The 18,358-nt window shown below is 40.5% G+C and overlaps 1 long non-coding RNA gene across 2 annotated transcripts in view; it reads left to right on the top strand.

Annotated features, from left to right (window-relative positions):
* The window catches only part of LOC147431402 (uncharacterized), a 182,622-nt gene that overhangs the window by 142,794 nt on the left and 21,470 nt on the right, over positions 1-18,358 (top strand). Inside the window, exon 2 of one of the 2 annotated variants that reach the window (XR_015185689.1) lies at positions 10,840-11,141. The exons of the other annotated variant lie outside the window; for it this stretch is intronic. This is a non-coding gene — a long non-coding RNA (uncharacterized LOC147431402). Of the gene's footprint in view, positions 1-10,839; positions 11,142-18,358 lie in introns of those variants that run through there. 2 annotated transcript variants of the gene reach the window in all.

The following is an 18,358-nucleotide window of genomic DNA, read 5'->3' as shown; positions in this document are numbered from 1 at the left end:
CTGCAGCCTTTGTTGAGGGTCGAGTGAGGTTTTATTGAGCTGGGGGATTCTCGAATGTTGAGATCCTTTCGGTGATACAGGTCTTGGAGCGATCCCTCAAGCACCCTTAGATAGGCAGCTAGGATGTATTGACTGTGAGTTAGACAGTTGGGATTGCATCTTTGCTTTACTGGCGTTGAGGCATTGTCACAGTCTATGCTTATAGGACAGTGACAGGACAGTGAGAGACAGTACAGGTGCAGGATAGGTTTACCCGCAGCTTACAGTGTCAGAGAGACAATGTTTTTTGAGCTGTTTTTTGGTCTGTTTTTTGAGTACACCAGAGCCATTTTACAAAGGAGACTCTGCCGAAATTTATGCAGAATCTGAAGCATTCTTGGTTCATTTGACAAGTTGATATTGGTTCAGAGGTCAGTTTACAGGGGAAACTCTGCCGAATTTTTCCCAGGAAAGTAAACTACTGTGAAGCGTAGCTATGGCTGGATCACAGGACACTGCTCTTTACAATATCAAGAAGCTAGATGGAACCAATTTCCCATTGTGGAAGCAGCAGATTTGGCACGTGTTGGTACAAAATAAGCAGATAAAACCTATAAAGCTCAAGGGGATAAAACCAGAAGATATGGACGAAGATGAATGGAGCGAAATGGATGAATTGGCACTTTCTACCATTATGCTGACTTTGGCAGAAAGCGTTTACTTCAATGTAGCAGACGAGATGTCGGCTTATCAAGCATGGTTAAAGCTGAGTGATCTTTATGAGAAGCAGAGTGCAGCTTCACAGGTATACTGGCTTAAGAAGCTTGTTGACTTGAAGATGAAAGAAGGGACACCTATGTCCAATCATCTGAATGAATTCAACACAATCTATAGTCAGTTGTCAGCTCAAGGTGTCAAGTTTGATGAACCTGTTAGAGCTATGTTCCTGTTGATCACATTGCCGGAAAGTTGGGACACTTTTCGCACAGCTTTGAGTAATTCTGCACCTCCAGATGGTTTGAACATAGCAGGTGTAGAAGGAAGTCTGCTTACTGAAGAAACCAATAGAAAGACAATGGACAAAGGCAAAGGAACAGCCTTAGTTGTCAGGGGAAGGACCAAAGAAAAGTACAAAGGTGGAAAGAGGAATCAGTCTCGTAGCAAGTCCCGCAGTGCTAAAGGCAAGAGTGACATAGAATGCTATCATTGTGGCAAGAAGGGTCACATGAAAAGAGACTGCAGAGAATGGAAAGCAGAAAAAGGCAAAGAGAAAGCTGAAGACCATGGTGAGAAGAACAAGTCCTCAGTGAAGATTCAAGAAATAAATGTGACAAACACTGTTGCAGAGGATGACAGTCTAGTGTCAGGAGACATCTACTTCTTGAAGAATACAATGGACTCAGCTCTTCTTACAGCATCTGATGGAAATGCATTGAGTGACTGGATTATAGACTCAGGGGCATCACTTCATGTGTCTCCAAACAAGGAGTGGTTTACCTCTTATGTGACCACTAAAGATCATGTTCGGCTAGGCAATGGGCAGACATGTGAGATCTTAGGTGTTGGAGATGTTCAATTGAAGTTTCAGAATGGCTCTTCTTTCACGCTGAAGAATGTGAGACATGTTCCCGCAATTACAAAGAGCTTGATCAGCACAGGTTTACTTGATGATGCTGGCTACGTCACCACTTTTGGACAGAACATGTGGAAAATATCCAAGGGTTCTATGACAGTAGCACATGGAGTAAAGTCTGGAGGACTTTACATGATTTATGTATCAAATGTCTCTAAAAATTTAATCAACGTAACCGAGCAGCCGAACGTTTCTTTGTGGCATAGCCGGTTAGGACATATGTCCAAGAAGGGAATGGAAATCTTGTCTCGTTTTGGTTATTTGCCTGGCTTTTCATTTAATGATTTTGAATTCTGTGAACATTGTCTGTATGGTAAGCAAACACAGCAGCCACATAAGCATAGAAGCAGTAGAAGAGATACACAGTTGGCACTTCTTCATAGTGATTTGTGTGGAACTATGCCTAACCTATCTCTAGGGGGAGCGTCTTACTTTATGACATTTATAGATGATTACTCGAGGAAAGTATGGATTTACTTTCTCAAGCACAAGGATGAAGCGTTTAGTGTTTTCAAAACGTTTGTGACACTTGTGGAGAATCAGAGTGGCAAGAAGCTTAAATGCTTACGCACTGACAATGGTGGAGAGTATGTTTCAAAGGCCTTTCAGGACTTTTGTGAGTCAAAAGGTATAAAACGTGAACTTACTGCTCCTTACAATCCTCCTCAAAATGGTGTTGCTGAGAGGATGAATAGGAGTTGTCTAATGCACAACTGCCAAATGGGTTTTGGGCTGAAGCTGTATCAACAACTGTTCATCTTGTAAATAGATCTCCTAGCAAGGTTTTGCAGAAGGATTCAGTGCTAGAGATGGTATGGTCAGGCAAAATGCCCTCATACAAGCATCTCAAAGTCTTTGGCTGTGAGGCATATACTCACGTTCCAAAGGAATTTAGGAACAAACTTGAGCCAAAGAGTAGAAAGTGCATCTTTCTAGGCTATGGTAATTCTGGTGAGATGGGGTACATACTTTGAGATCCCGAATCCAGAAAGGTTGTCCGCAGCAATGATGTTCACTTTAATGAATCCAAATATCATTCTAAACCAGAGAGGGTTGAGGAGATTAGAAGAGTTGTCTTCCAAGAAGATGGACCTGCACGTGCAAGAAAAAATGTCAGAGCTCAAGAGGAGCAAGGATAGGATAGAGTGGAACCACAGGTTGTGGCTGAGCCTGAGCCACCTATTGTGCATAGATCTGGACGTGTCACGCGACTTCCTGATAGGTTTGTTCCATCTATGAACTATGTCATGTTGGCTGATTGCAATGAGCCTTCATGTTACAAGGAAGCAGTGCAAATGAAGGACTCCAGGAATTGGCAATTGGCCATGCAGTCAGAGATGACAGCTCTGCATAAAAACAAGACATGGAAGCTAGTTAAATTACCACAGGGCAAAAAGGCTCTACCTTGTAAATGGGTTTACAAGTATAAGATCACCGCTCATGATAGTCAGCCAAAGTACAAAGCAAGGCTTGTTGCCAAGGGCTTAAAGCAAGAACAAGGCATTGACTTTGATGAAGTCTTCTCTCTAGTGGTCAAGATGACTACATTGAGATGCTTTCTTGCATTGGTTGCCATATTAGATTTGGTGTTGCACCAAATGGATGTCAAGACAAAGTTCTTGCATGGTGATTTAGATGTGGAAATTTACATGCAGCAGCCAGAAGGGTTTGTTGAGAAAGGCAAGGAAGATTGGAAATGCCAGTTGTTAAAGAGTCTTTATGGCTTAAAACAATCACCGAGGGCATGGTACCATAAACTCCACAAGTTTATGCTTTCTCAAGGCTACAAACGTAGTGAGTTCGATCACTGTCTATATACAAAGAAGGCTAAGGATGGTAGTTGGCTGATCCTTATTTTGTATGTGGATGACATGTTGATTGCTGGCAAGCACTTGGAAGAAATTTTAGCTTTGAAGTCAAAGATGGAAAAATCGTTTGACATGAAAGACATGGGTGAGGCAAGTCATATACTTGGTATGCGCATTGAGAGAGACAGATCAAAGAAGTTGATTTGGTTATCTCAAACAGAGTATATTGACAAGGTTTTGCAACGTTTCAATATGGAGAAGGGAAAGGCACTGAGTGTTCCATTGCCACCATATGTGAAACTTAGCAAACAAGATTGTCCTGTGTCTGAGGAAGAGCAGGCTGAAATGGATAAGATTCCATATGCGTCTGCAGTGGGTAGTTTGATGTATGCAATGATTGCTACTCGCCCAGACATTGCATTTGCAGTGGGAGTAGTAAGTCGATACATGTCAAACCCAGGCAAGAAACATTGGGAGGCAGTGAAAGGAATATTGAGATACATGAAAGCTACAAAGAGTATGCGTATATGCTATGGGAGTCAGGAGCTAAGTGTGAAGGGTTTTACAGACTCAGATTATACAGGTGACTTAGACAACCGAAGGTCTACGTCAGGGTATGTCTTTACATTGGCTGGTGGAGCAGTATCATGGCGTTCTAGATTACAAGATTGTGTTACTCAGTCTACTACAAAGGCTCAATATGTTGCAGCATCAGAGGCATGCAAAGAATCAATTTGGCTTAATCGACTAGTAACATATTTGGGAATCAAAGAAGAGATGCCTGTGTTATATTGTGATAGTCAAAGTGCTATACAATTGGCTCGCAATCTAGTTTATCACTCAAAGACAAAGCATGTGGATGTGAAGTATCATTTCATCAGGGAAATGCTCGAGGATAAGCAACTTCAGCTTGTCAAAGTTCACACCACAAAAAATCCTGCTGATCTACTTACAAAAGGACTTCCCTCAGAGAGCTTTGCGCATTTTCGCAAGCAGTTAGGTGTAGGGTAGTACATCACTTCTCTACATCTCTTGTATATTAGCTTGTATAGTAGCTTCTCTCACACTTAAAGTACCACATTGGACTTTAAGTGGGAGGTTGTTGGGGTATAAAGCCCAATGTGGTCGCCCAGGTAAGTGGGCGGGCCGCCAGGTATGTACACATATTCTTTTGTAAAACCCTAATAAGAACTCACTATGCTCTACACATTACAGTAGAGCGAGTTCACCATATCATCGTGCTCTTCTTCTCGCACTCTCTCTCGCGTCGCACTTCCGCTCGTACTCCTTCAAGATTCTCTATTACAAGCGTATGAAGCAAGGCTAAAAACAAACCAAACCTTAGAGCAGGGATGGTTGACTTATCCTCAACCAGAAGTGGAAACGAAGCGTTTGGAAATGTGTAAACACCTCATTGAAATAGTCCAGGCATTGATAGAACCTAATGCGATTAGAACCCCAGAACAAGAAGTGTTGATTCACAAAGAGCGAGAAAAACAGAAGATCGATGATCAGAACAAGTAAACGGACCCGGGCTTGAAACTATATTGTCATTGGATCACCGAGTGGTACCAAACACCACTGATGATGTTAAGTCAATGAATATAATGCCGATTCCAGAAGTGGAAGAACCATGGCCACAACACTTATGAGAAACCATTAGAAATAGAAAGAACGGAAGCGCGACATTACAGTCTGCAGCAATTCCTGAGGTTAACATGGACAACGAATTTTGTCCAGGAGATATACAATCGTTGTATGGAGATGTAGGAATGGAGGTTTCGATGGAAAGCAAAGCTCAATCCCTGAAAAACCCTGCCTTCATTTATAGGTGAACACGAGGCACAATCGGAGATAAGATTAGTTCCATCCGAGATGAGAGCTGTGGCACAAATGATTGACTCAAAAAGTCTTCAAGAGATGTTGTCGACACCTGTAACATGCACAATCACACTGTCAAAACTCTTGAGAGTCAAACCACACTTATGGGAAGACATGGGAAAACATTGGAGAACAAAGGAATAAAGATTCCTCTTCAGACAAACCCTACGGTAGAAGAAAACAAACGGGAAGGTCAACCAAAAGCCCAACTTGTGCCCATAAACAAGGTCGGAGATTACCTATAAAATATCAGGATATGAAGACAAATATCCTAGATAGTGGAGTGGGAGTTGCGATTGCTACAAAGCAAATCTGGGAGAAATGGGGCCGTCCAGCTCTCAAAAAGACGAGAATGAAACTGCAACTCGCAGATGGGCATGTATAGAGACCATTGGGAGTCCTGGACCAAATAGTTGTAACTTCGTGTGGAATTAACTATGAGCACACCTTTGCCGTGGTAGACTTCGGAAAAACGAACAACTTGGACATTATTTTGGGGCGACCTTTTATGCGTCAACTCAAAATGATACAAGATTGGGGGTACGACCAAATTTACCTAAGGCATGAGGAGCTAATAACGAAAATCAATATGACAGATCACAGCTATAGAGACGTTGCAAAAACACCAGTGCAAGAATTTGATTCAACCACCAGGAACAGAAAAGAAATACCTGCATGGTTACAAATGAAAACACATTTCTGGATGTGTGGAGCATCTGATTGTGGAGACTTAATCAAAGAGGAATGTGTGTTGGAAAGGTCAATAGAAGACGAGGCTTATCTCCCAGAACCTTACCCTGAACATTTATTTGAGCCATTTGGGTGGACTCAAATATTGTCAACCTTGGATGTATGTGTTAACGAATGCACGCCTACAAAATTTTGTGACTATGAAGGATACGACCTAGTAATGTTGCAAATGGCTAGTATCATCCTTGAGTCGGGATTAGAGAGTGAGGAACAAGAAGAACCACTACGTGAGACTGAGTGTAAAAGAATAGTTGATGAGATATCTGTATTGGACGATAGGAATCGAACAGAGGAGGAATTCACAGACTTACTAAGCGATGACCTTCCATCACGGGGTGATGAAATCCAAATGATAGATGCTGACGACAAAAGATCAAGTGGATCAGAGATGAATAGAAAGTATATGTCAAGACCGGACAGGTTTTACGAGTTTCCTAATTAAAAACCTAGCCGACAAGAGGGGTATAGATCAAAGAGAACAAGGAAATCAAGAGCGAATAAGCATAAACCCATGCCTCTTGTCAATGACAAAACGGGATATCTAAGGCTTGTAAAAGCTGATGATTGTGTCAAAGACAAGGTCACTGGCTGGTTTATCAAAACTAAACCATGGAAAAAAAACAACAAGAACAAGCGCATAAGGAGGGGGAAACAGGGTCTAGATGACCAAAACTGAGAGGAAAACAGCGTACAATAAGCTCAAACGGACCCTCAAAGGCATATTGGACAACTAAAATAGAAACAGAGGAGGACACGAATTCTGACAAGATGGATGTGCCGTCCCATTATAAGAAATATAACATACAAGATAGAAAAATCATAGTGCAACAACCAATGAGAGAATTGAAGGAACCTGGTACATCATACGACGGTCCTGAAAAAGCAAAACGAATAGATCTAGCAGAGCCAGGTGAAGATCCAAAACCTGCATATATTGCCATGGATCAGAGGAAAAGCTTTTGATAGCTACTCTTAAACAGTATAGAGATGTGTTTGCATGGTCATACAAAGATCTTAAGGGGGTGGATCCAAGTATCTGTCAACACACAATACCCCTTAAGAATGACGCCAAACCAAGCAGACAACGTCCTTATACTTACAATGAGACGTTTGCAACGAAGATCAAGGAGGAGATAGATAAGCTGAAAGAGGCAGAGTTTATTTACAAAATTGAGCACACTGACTGGGTTTCACCGATTGTGGTGGTCCCGAAGAAAAATGGAAAGTTAAGAGTGTGCGTCAATCTCAAGAAAGTAAATGCTGCTACAATTCGGGACAACTATCCCCTACCCATTACTGATCATGTAATAAAAAGAGTGGCAGGAAAAGAAGCTTACAGTTTCTTAGATGGCTTTTCAGGCTACAACCAACTCGCAATAAAGCCAGAGGATCGGCACAAGACGGCTTTTGCAACTGAATGGGGCATTTTTGCATTTCAGGGTAATGGCTTTTGGCTTAACGAATGCACCAGCCACATTTCACAGGCTGATGGGTCATGCTTTTAAAGAATATCTAAGACAGTTCTTAGAAATTTACATGGATGACTTGTGCGTTCACTCTCTCATAAGATTGGAGCACATAGAGCACTTGACCAAAGTGTTCATCAAATGCAAACTCTATCGGATTTGCTTGAATCCAGAGAAATGTGTCTTCATGGTGAGACAAGGCAAAATATTGGGACACATAGTGTCCAAAAATGGTATTGCGACAAACATGGAGAAGGTCAGCGTAATTGTTGATCTACCACGACCAGTAAAGGTAAAGGAGGTACACGCATTTATGGGCAATTGTGGATATTATCGCAGATTTATCTACTCATACGCTATAATTGCGAAACCACTTTACGCATTGATAACTAAATTTGAGTGGACAGATGAGTGCGAGAAAGGTTTTCAAACTTTGAAGCAAAGATTGATATCCGCTCCAATTTTGAAGGCTCCAGATTGGGAAAAGATATTCCACGTCCACGTAGATGCATCAGCATATGCTATAGGATGCATACTTGCACAACATGGATTTTCCAATCAGTTACTCCAGTAGACAACTAAACAGTGCAGAGAAGAATTACACAACAACTGAAAGGGAGGGTTTGGATATGATCTATGCTGTGAAAAAGTTTAGACATTACCTACTTTCAAATAAATTTGTATTCTTCGTGGATCACCAAGCACTGCTGTACTTGATAAACAAACCTTGCAGTACGAGGTGGATTGTACGATGGTTCATCATATTGCTTGAGTTTGACTTCACGGTTCTAGTCAAAAAAGGAACTACACACCAAAGAGCGGATCATTTATATAGAATGGTGCATGGAGAAAACCCTGTAGGAGTTGATGATGATTTGCCAGATGCATATCTCTTCAACATAGAAATGGTTCCAAGATGGAGCTAGGATGTAATTCCTTTTTTGACTATTGGGTCATTGAATTTCACAAGACAACCATCTACCATTGCAGCATCTAGATCATTGGTAATGCTTGTTGGAAGGCTATACAAACAAGGATCGGATCAAATCCTTAGGCTTTGTGTTGAACCAAGTGAACAGGACTTGTATCTAAACAAGGCTCATGTACAAACAACGGGGATGCACAATGGGCATGCACAGATGTATCAACGATCGATGAGAATGGGTGTATATTGGCCGAAAATGCAACAAAGTGTTCATATGCATATCAAATCATGTGTTATCTGCACTTTTCAGAAGCCGGTAGAACACGCGACTCTGTTCAAATTATCTATAGCACCCCGATGGAGTAACTACATTGTAGAATACCTCACCACCGGGATACTGCCTGAAGGGATGAGTAGATCACGTATCAAAACGATCACGAAAGAGGCAGAAAACTATGTATTGATTGAGGACAATCTTTACAAGAGGGGAAAAGACAATCAATTGAGAATGTGTGCGACGGAAGAGGAATATGTTCCTATCTTAGACCAAGCACATGGCGAACAAGCTGGAGGACATTTCTCAACTGACAAAACGGCCAAAGCAATTCTTATTGCTGGCATATGGTGGCCTACACTATTCATGTATGTTGAAGAGTTTGTGAAACAATGTGATGATTTCCAGAGAACAAAGATTCCTAGAGCACGAGATGACATGCCCTTGAGACCAATGATGGGGGCAAGAGCGTTTGCAAAATGGGGAATAGATTTTGTAGGACCGATTGCGCCTCCTGGATATAAAACGCATGCTCAATACATTATTGTGGCAACAGATTATCTAACAAAGTGGGTTGAAGCGAAAGCAACAACCAAAAATGATGCAAAAACGACAACACATTTTTTGTATGAGAACATTTTCACCAGGTATGGCTTACCAATAGAGATAGTGAGCGATGGAGGGACTCATTTCGTCAATGAAGTGATCAAATTCGTATTGGATGAAATCATGGTAATTCACAAGAAGTCAGCTCCCTATCATCCACAAGCTAACGGCCAAGCAGAAAGTACGAACAAGATTTTGGTGACAATTCTCACGAGAATTGTTAGCGAATTGAGAGCCGACTAGGATCAGAAGCTGCATTCAGCTTTATGGGCATATAGAGTAGCATACAAAACCTCAATCGGAACAACTCCGCTCAACATGGTTTATGGAATCCAAGCGATTTTTCCACTTGAATTTCTTATCCCCACACTTCGGGTAGCTAAAGAATTAGAATGGATGGGCCATGAATTATCCAATCAAATAGATATCTTGGGAAAACTGGATGAAACTAAATTGAGAGCAGTTGCATCAATCTACGCGCAAAAACGAAACATGAAATCATTCTTTGATTAACATGTCATCGGCAAGGAATTTGCTACGGGGGATTACGTCTTAATGTATACCCTGAAACAACATTCCCAGAAACTCAAAAAGCGAGGCAATGGACCCTATGTGATTCATGACATATCATCTAGCGGTGCCATTAAGCTTGCGACATTAGAGGGAGATGAGATGCCTGTTGGAGCTATATATGGGTCACTCTACTCAACTTGGTTTCACCTATATATTTATATCTTGTCCTCAATATGAATCGGTCTTTGGGAGCGTATATGGTGTGTCTCTTGTCTCGTCTCTCTCTCTTTCTCTCTACATCTCAACATGGTATCAGAGCGGTAACGATCACGTGCCGATTCAATTCATGGTGACAAAACAATATGTGTATGCGATTCGCACGTAAGATTCAAAATTGCGACAAATTTTATTTTTTGAGCGTTGATTCTTATTAACTGTGGTTGTTTTGTGTTAAGAAGAATATGATTAGTGTTTTGTGTGGTGTTTATTGCTAATCAATCTAATCGTTGATTACGTTTTCTTGTTGATGACACTCTGAACTTCATCTCAATTTTTCGGGGTCTTCTACTCAAAATTTGGAGAAACGCGAAAAGCGCGATTGAGCGTAGCGCAATGGCACTTTTTATCCAAAACTTGTTCGTCTCCTCGAGTTCTAGGTTTGCATCAATCAGAGTTCGCAGCAGAAAGTTATGTTGTTTTTACTGCAATTGAGCTTGACGCAGCTTTCTTCATCGTACTTCTTCGTGAAGCGTCCGCAATCGTTTTTCTAATTTTGGCGTTAACTTTTTCGAGAAAATTTAGCTTTTTGCTATTCGTATTGTGGCCGTCAATCTTGCGTCTCACTCCGCTCTATTTTGAGGACTCTTTTATTATTAACGTCTCCTTTACCTTGCCTTTTTGGGTGACGTCTCTCACATCTTTGGACGCTCCTTGAGCATCCTTCTTTCGTTTATCGTTGATAGAACGCAGTCCTCATATTTCTCTCATTCGTATATGGTGTGCAGATTCTGCGATCTTATCTTATACGTCTTCTCGCAACAAGATATGGCTATGACTATTCTCGTCAACGGCTTTCCTTTTGGCCAGCGTTCTGTTCCTCCTTTCCAAGGCCAAGGATTTCCAGGCTGGAAAGCAAAGATGTTGTTAATTCTTGAAGGTGATGAAATCTCTGATGTTGTTCTTGGAAATCGTGTTTGTCCACCTCAGCCTGTTGATACGGATAATGATAACGTGCTTATCACTGAAGGACCTATATTTGAAGATTGGAATGTTGCCTATACGGATTGGCAATGACGTGATAAAGCAGCTTGTCGGTATATTCTTTCTGCTCTTACTGATTCCCTTTTGCTTGATATGTATGAATTGCCTACTTCCCATGACATATGGAAGTACCTTATTGCAAACTTTCAGAAGAAATGTGTTACAGAAATACTTTATTTGAGAGGGTTGCTTAACTAGTTACAATATGAAGTTGGTACTGCCATGACGGGACATATTGAATCTTTCAAATCTATTATTAATCAACTTACTGTTGTCGGTGATCCTGTTCCACAAAAGCAACTGATTACACTTCTCCTTGATACGATGAAGGACTCTTCTTATGATAACATTGTTACTATTCTCGCTAATAAAGATGGTCTTGATTTCGACCAAGCTTGCATGTCTTTAATTGAATACTCTCAACGTCAAGAACGTCGTAATGCTGGTCACAATACAACTATGATTTCACAAGAGGAGACTGAGTCACAACAGATGGAACGTGATTTTTATGCTCGAAGGCGTCCATTTCAATGAGGAAACCGCAGAGGTGGCCGTCGCGGTAATATTTTCTCTCGTCTCAAATTTCCTAATAAGCAATGTTCTTACTGCAACAGAAATGGCCATACTGAAGATGATTGTTGGGCACGTCAATATGATAAAGAACACAATATTACCAAGAAACAACCACGTTTATCTAGAGACTCTTCTTCTTCTTCTTGTGAATATTGTGGACGATCTGATCATCCCACTCATATGTGTTATAAACGTCGATTCGACACAGATCGTAATAGAGCATATGCTACTGAACATCGAAACAATGTTGTACCATAAACAAGCTGCTTTCTATGTTCAGTTGCTCCAGACAGAATACTTCATGTACGTGATGGATCACTTTTTATTGTTGATTCTGGTGCTACAGGAAATATGACATATCAGTCTAAGTGGCTTCATAACTATCATCCACTACCAGTTCAACGTGTTGTTTATCTTGCTAATGATACTACTTGTCAAGTAAAGGGTATTGGAGACTTATATCCTGGTACCTTATCTTCTTCCAATCCAATTTTGCGAGGAGTATTACATGTACCAGATCTTCAACGTAATCTTCTTTCAGTTGTTGCTAGACTTGTTGATCTTGGTCTGTTTGTTGGATTTGATCATACCAAATGCTGAATTGAGAAAGATGGACAGACTATAGCCCACTGCTCTTCGAAATGGTAATTTGTTTGAACTCTCTCTCAACGATGCTGTAGCAAATGTTGTCACTGCTCCAGGTGATCATGATTGCAAAGTATGGCATCACCGTTTTGTTCATGCTGATTTCTCAAAACTCCTTGATCTTCAACGTCGTGATCTTGTTCATGGCATGGATCTTAAAGCCCATCCCCACATGGGAATTTGTGAATTTTGTGCTCTTGGAAAACACAATCGTAAACCCTTTCCTCTTTCAAATACAACTCATTCTCATGACATATTGGATCTTGTTCATACTGATATATGTGGACCTCTACCTTCTTCGAGATCACAATATCGCTACTTCATTACTTTCATTGATGATTTCTCAAGGTATACGACTGTATTTCCACTTAGACAAAAATCTGAAGCCTTATCTGTTTTCAAACAATTTCACAAGGCTGCGGAACTTCAAACTGGTCATCGCCTTACGAAGCTTCGTAGTGACAATGGAGGAGAATATGTTTCTCAAGAGTTTGTGAGTTACTATGCTGACATTAGAATTCATCATGAACACACTATTCTATATTCACCTCAACAGAACGACGTTGCTGAACGAAAGAATCACACTATTCTCAATGCTGTAAGATGTATGCTGATTCATTCTGGCTTATCTCGTGTTTTCTTGGTTGAAGCTACTTTGACAGCAATATTTATTCAGAATCATCTTCCTACTACTGCACCCTCTGGTAAGATACCCATCACAGCCTGGATAGGTGACATTCCTTCTGTATCTCATTTTCGAACCTTTGGATGTATTGCTTATATTCATGTTCCCAAAGAAACACGAACAAAGCTTGATGCTTCTGGTCTTAAAGTTATTTTTATTGGATATTCTGACACTTCCAAAGGATACAAATTCTATGACCCTTCCTCCAAGAAAGTAATTGTGAATTGTGATGCTACTTTTAACGAACATCTTATAGGAGGCTCATGGTCCATGGATGATTCTGATGATACAATAAATCTAGCAGCTTTCCCACTATATCTAGAAAAATAATCTACAAAAGCCAAAGAGAACTAGAAAGGGATGACAAGCAGTGTGGTATTCACTAAATAGAAGTAGTCCACTAATCCTGTGAGCTCATTCTAGGCCTTCAAATCTAACTCTAAGCATCCATTGACCTTGATAAACTATCCCGACAGTGTATGTAACATCTACGTGCAGGGTTGGGCACTAGAACCTTAAAGAGACTCTAGCACAAGTCATGTCAAATTAAAACTCCATCATCCCACTTGAACGTCATGCACTGCTATTTGCGAGTTTTCAATTGTACAAAATCTGAGCCCAACAAACTGACATACTTGCATAGGTATAAGACAAATACACATACCTATGCACGCAAATACACATACAGACACACATGCACATGCATGCCTACAAATAGATACATAAGAATAGACATACACTTGGGTACCAGAAGGTTGTGTTCGCCCAAGCCGCAACATTAAGTTTGGAACCACCTTGTAAGCGAGCACTGGGGTAGAAGCCAAGCAGTTCTTGAGCTGTCTAGAGGCCCTTGTCTTGGCTACGTCTCCCTACAAAGATAAAGATGTTGGCACGTGCAAGATGGAGAGCTAGCAGCAATCCCATGTGCCTAGTGTCAGGTATGAATTCCACCTTTAAATGGTCCACCTACACTCCATTGCCACTGCTATTTTTATCACCAAGTAGCGCTGAAAAGAAAAACCTTACAAGTGCTCAAAAACACTTTGAAAATGTGCACAAGATTGGATAGGCTCCATGCCTATACCACACCTGCAAAAGCAGGCAGTGCCAACAAAAGCCTCTCAACACTATATCACACGGCACGTTTAAATGGGATCAATAGTGGAGGCAAAAATCACACTGCGCATAGATTAAGGGCCATCCGATTGGGCAACCTAAATTTACAAATCTGCCAATATGTCACACTCAAATCCCCTACTATTCAATAATATCATGTGGACGTAGTGGTTAGAGCACATGGCTTCCTAGGGGGAGATCGTGGTTCACAATAGAGGGGTGCAAAATCACCCGAGTTTACGAGCCTGCCTGAATTTACTTCTAGGCCAAGATTTAGATAGTTTCCCAAATTTATACGTGCACATCGAACGGCCCACATGCTCCCACAGTGACTTAAATTTATATTCCAACATGTATAGTCAAGATAAAGAATTGGCTAAGTGGGCTCCTCCATCTGGCGAGTTAATATCGTAGCCCTCCAAGGAGTGGTTGTATTTAACCATAACTCCACGCAAGCGAAATTTAAGCATAAGTGATAAAGAGAAAATGATCTAAACAAATGTGATTAATACCCGATTCAAAGGGCAGTGTGGGAGATAGGACCAAAATAGTGTCCGTGTTACCATATATGTGGTAGTGATGTGTGTAAACACACTTAGGACCGGTGGGGCACTTTTTTATGTGCCTTGACCTTCTCCATCTTCTCCAAGTTGTGTGTGCATCCCTCCAACCCTAATTCCAACAAATGGTATCATAGCAGGCTGCATCCTATAGTCGCCAGCATCGCGAGCACCCCCCTTCTCACTTTCTCCAGATTGGGTGATCTTTGGTAAGCATCAGTAGGTCGAGCACTACTTGAGGGGGCTTGTAGAGCTTGGTGTGCTCATAATTTTGATTCGAGCTTATTTCGGCCTCCATGTGCATAGGCAATTTCGTCCTTTAGTGTAGCATTTCTGAAAGTGCAAGTTTTTGCAAAACTGGTCCCTTACAATCCTCTTTGGATTGTGCTACGTAGCACGTGTTAATCCTACTTCGTTTTTCCACCTTTGGAGCAATTTTCACATTGAGTGTAGTCACTCTCCATGGTTGACAACAACACAGATGTTTTCAAGATGTTTACCCCAAAGGACGAATTGAACAGAGATAACTATTGAATGTGGGCTTACATGATGACGCATGTTCTTGTGTCAAAGGGAATTTGGAATGTTGTGTGGAGCATTGATGTATGTCCGCCTTCTGTGGATATAGGCTATATTGAGGATGTTGCGGGTTCTAGCAGATTGGTTGCTATAATAGAGTTGTTTTGTCTATAAATGAGCAATCTCATTGGGATGTAAGAGATGCACATTCTCATGCATTGATTGTATTATCTATGAAGTACATTATTACTCCTCACATTTGCTCTTAGCAAAATTACCAAAACAGGCTTGGGATACTCTGGCTCATCTTTATGCAAGTCGCAATCAAACTAAAATTGAATTGTTGCATAAAGAGCTAGAGTTGAAGATTATGCAAGAGGAAGATTACATGGACACTTTTCTTGCTAGTATCAAGGATATCAATGAGCAACTCAATTTTGCAGGTAAAGTTTTTTCTGGCAGTTCACTTGTACAGACGGTTCTCACTGTGTTGCTTGACTCTTAGTAGACTTTTGCTAGTACTTGGAGACTTATGACTGAAGGAAACCCTCAAGCTATCAAGTTTGATGTATTATACACATTGATAGTATAGGAGTAACTTTTAATAAAGAACAGGGCTAAATAGTGTGCAATTGAACAAGCTTTTGTTGTTGCTCAAAGAGGAGGTGCTAATAGAAATGCAACCACTTCTCGTGGTTTTTATTGAGTAGCAGATCACCTATGTCTAGTGCTTCTGTTGGCAACAACTCGTCGATGAATTCTAGTTAAAAAAGCAAAGAAGAAGATGTGTTGCCATTATTGTAAGGCTAATGATCACTTGATAAAGCAATGTCCTAAGTTGAAGGCAAAAAGAAGCAAAGAAGAAAGAGGTTGTATCTACTACTAGTGCAGCTTCTGTCCATGATGCACGTATGTCAATTGTTATAGAGTCACATGTTTGGTACTTTGATAGTGGATCTACTACTACTATCACTATCAACCATAAGGAAGCAACCCCCTTAATTCCATACATAGCCAATTCTATGATGTGTCAATTTTTATGCATATTACTCAAAATAGGCTATTTTTTGCCATTTTTGGACCAAAAAATTACCCTTTCGCATGAAAAAAGCCCAAGTTGGTTTAATCCCTATTTTTATAGAAACATTTCTTTGAGCTAAAAATTCATGATGAATATCATTTTTCCACTTGTCATGATCTCTCTCTCTCTCGACACACTCTGACGGATGCAAATTATTATCTTTGGTAGCTTTTGTCACATCAAACCTTTTAAGCAAGACAAGTGTGCTACCATGAATCGCTTGACATCTATACATTCTTAAACCAAATTAAGCATGCTCTAAAGTGATAAAATGCATGATGGTTTCATGTCATGGGCCTCAATTCGCTGGATATATGTATGTACACAATAGAAAATGAAATAGCCATTTTCACATATATCACCCTATGTACATAGCAGCTTTTATACCCATGCATAAAAAAGTATAAAAAGTAAGGTTACTATTTTTTTTCCCCATTGTGTATGTGTCACAAAAGGACATCCACCCCCTCTAAACCTGCACATCCTCCAATATGTGCCACCATAATCTTTGTGAACCATCAATACTCAATATCAAACATTACATCTTCACTTTCATATTCACTTTGCCGACAATCAGATGCATCCCCTTATTTACTCTTATTTAGCAATTAGATTGGCATCCCCTCTTCTTTTGAGAAAATTAATGAATCTTCACGTTTGTCCCATCCACCTCACTCAACGTGTGAGTTGCATTTCCATGCACATGCTTAACAACATGAGGACCAAACCATCTCTTTGCAAGCTTCCTTATTGTGCTTTTATCAAATCTGTCTTTATTTTTCAACCTTGCTTCCTTCAAGCGAGCTTTGGCAAGCTTAGTGTTTTTCAAGCCTTCTTTCCAATTTTGCCTTATGTGTAAAGCAAGAAGACCTTCCCTACCGTTCCATCTTTCATGGCAATACATTGCATGTAAGAACCACATCTTGAATTGGCATTACCGTCTTTTGACCATACATCGATTCAACAGGGATATAACTGGTGACTAAACTATGTTAGCCTTGGCCACTCATCAAGTTTACCTTTACAAGCCTGGAGGATGCCCTCTTACACTTTCCATTGCTCATTGGGTTAATAAAAGCACAACTTAAGGCTAGTTTGATGCTCGTCTTAGAAAAGACCCCCCTTGCTTCTTCAACATCCAATTCTCTTTTCCACACATCCATGGCGGCAATCACATCTACAAGGAGGAATTTACTTATAGATTTTGTATTCTTTTTCCTTGATGCACAAGCTTCAACTTTATTGGACAAGTCTTCTCTTGCAGCACTAACTACCTCACTTGCAAAGTCTTAAAGTCATCGTGACGAAATCCACAACCTAGTTATAATGTACGGCCAATAGATAAGTAGGTCGCAACCCTTCACAAGTCTTCTCTTGCAGCACTAAATACCTCACATGCAAAGTTTTAAAGTCATAGTGACCAAATCCACAACCCACTTATAATGTATGGCCAATAGATAAGTAGGATGCAACCCATCACATGCCGTACATTTGTGTACATTTGGCATGTCACACAAGAGTCCACAAACTCAATTGCATCCTTACGCATGCGTTTCCACCAATACCTTTCTTTTACTTTGGCAAATTCCCCCGTACAATTTGATGTTCTGCCGATAAAATTTCATAGAGCTCCTTGATAATCTCCAGGTGAGTAGCCTTATCACACACTACCTACAATTTTCATCTCCTTGTTTAGGGTAATTCCATAAGTAGCCATCCCTCAAGAAGTATCCATATACTTTTCTTACTATCCCTTTAAATTTTTGTTCATTCCGATTATCCTAATTTTGCAAGGTGTTTAGGTAGAGACCTATGACTAGACATTTTTCCTCATACAATTCCTCAAAAAAGATCTTAAATGAAGCTACAAAACGTTCATGATCACCCTTTGCATGAGCAATAGTGTGAAAATTTGTGCCTACATCATCTCCCCAACAACCATGTCCTCTTCATCTTCATACCTTGCTCTAGATAGCAAATCTGAAATTGGATTATCCCTACAATATGCTTGAACTTGGGATTCAAGGACTTAATGTAGGCAATCCATTGCATCATATTAGCGTCAGGAGTTGAACACTTCCAAG

This window comes from Adiantum capillus-veneris, chromosome 21 (genome assembly GCF_014529385.1).
Source record: "Adiantum capillus-veneris isolate H3 chromosome 21, ASM1452938v2, whole genome shotgun sequence".
NCBI lineage: Eukaryota > Viridiplantae > Streptophyta > Polypodiopsida > Polypodiales > Pteridaceae > Adiantum > Adiantum capillus-veneris.
This window is presented reverse-complemented; position numbering and strand designations above follow the sequence as displayed.